The sequence below is a fragment of the Artemia sp. Qi Xiang Cuo genome, chromosome 21 (assembly GCF_049724085.1).
Source record: "Artemia sp. Qi Xiang Cuo chromosome 21, ASM4972408v1, whole genome shotgun sequence".
In the NCBI taxonomy this organism is placed as follows: Eukaryota; Metazoa; Arthropoda; class Branchiopoda; order Anostraca; family Artemiidae; genus Artemia; species Artemia sp. Qi Xiang Cuo.
In genome coordinates, this window is record NC_142814.1 from 49,161,846 (window position 1) to 49,163,754 (window position 1,909).

Sequence of the window (1,909 nt, forward strand, 5' to 3'; positions counted from 1 at the left end):
ATCAATATATTTCGATAGGACATCTAATGCTGACCGAAGTTTATTTATATGCATAATATTCACTTTTCCAGCAAAACATAGTTGCTCCTCCTGCTTAAATTTGCTTAATGATATCACGTGTCTAGCATACATATCGTCCCATTCAAGGCATAGTTATTTCCAATCAAGGCATTATATGGGAAATAACCACCGGTTATCATTTTGCCGTGTTGTGATCAATATATCAATAAATTGTGTAAATGCATATGGACCACGACGTAGAAGCTTCATACAATAGTCTAATGATGGAGAATCAGTTTTCATTATATCGACAAGCATTCCCTGAGAAAATATCTTCCTTTGAATAGACAGCTCTAGAAAATCATCATGTAGAATAAAACGTTTTTCAATAAGCGCTAGATTCCTCATGATTCGCTCTTTCTAGAATATTTTCATTTGTTTAGAGCCCTAAAACTCTCGTAAACAACTACAGACGGACCATAATTTCTTCTATTCTAAAAAATATACGCTAATCTATTATAGAAAGAGAAATACATTTGATTTATGAACAATTTTAACAAACATAATTACAATAATAATATTCAATTTTGTATTGTTTTCTCATTAATATATTTCAATTAGATATTTAAATATTCTCGAAGCTTACTCATATGGTCAATTTTCACATTTCCAGAAAAGTATACTTGCTCCTCCTATTTAAACCTACTTAATGATATCACGAATCTAGCATACATAGTGTCCCATTCAAGACATAGTCTACAGCCAGCGGTTATTTCCACAGCCACATTCGGTACTCGTATATCGTTGCTGCTGTCGTAGGCTCCATCATTAATCTCCAATAATGTAAATGCACCACTCATTTTTCTCTACTAATATCCTCTCAAGTAAACTATTCTCTTTGAATTCGATTCTCTTACTAATATGAATTGTAAAGAAAACTATCCCTTTTATTCAAATCCCAATCACCAATCAAGTTATGCTCACTCTCTTTGAAAAGGTGTATACGTACGCAAATAATATAGATTCCTAGGGTAGCAAGAAAAGTAGAAGGCCATGTGAGCGAATTCTGAATCTCTTTGAAAAGGTGTAGAGGCGTACGCATATAACATAAAGATTCCTAGGGCCGTACGTAAATTCCATATTTACTATCTACTGATGTTCTTAAATTTATTTTCTAATACAGTTTTTATAGGAATTGTTTTCATTATATTGAGCTACAAATTATGTATTCTATTGAATGTTACATTGTTGTAAATACAATATTTAGTGTAGGCTATTGGTCGACGACACGCCATTGACAATAATTGAAGAGGGGCTGGATAGGCTAGTCAGTGCAGTGGCGGATCCAGGGGGGCTTGGGGTTGCGCGCCCCCTAATGTAGTCTAAAGTAGGGTAATTTACCTAATTGATACAAGCGTGCGTTAATTTAACGTGCTCCCAACTCAATTGTATCACATCAACCAATTTTGCGCCCTCCTCCCTAAAAAACATCCGGGATACCACCTTAAGGAAGCTTGGAATTACAGAGCGTCGCAGAATATATGCTTTCAGTACGACATAAAAAAAATACCCAAAAATAAAGAAGTAACATTAAACCTTAAAAAAAACATACATTATTCTAAATTTGGAAGAGGTTGTACCCTCCTCAGCACCCTGCTCTTTATGCTAAAGTTTGAATCTGTCACAACTATTAAAGAAAAATTATGCGGCTCGCATACGTCACAGACTATTCTGATTCAAATAGCGACGAAGACCAAACTGCCTTTCCATCATAAACAAATAAGTAGAACAACAGGGAAATTTTTTATACAAGACAGTGGAACGCAACTTTAAATGAATATTTCGACCCTATATCCAAGGGCCGTCCTCAGCAAAACAGACGAAGAGAATAAAAACACTATAAAAGAAA

The 1,909-nt window shown here is 34.6% G+C and overlaps 1 pseudogene; it reads left to right on the top strand.

Moving 5' to 3' along the window:
- LOC148939662 (UDP-galactose translocator pseudogene) overlaps positions 1-357 on the top strand; it is a 2,157-nt pseudogene extending 1,800 nt beyond the window's left edge.
- The last annotated feature ends 1,552 nt before the right edge of the window (positions 358-1,909 follow it).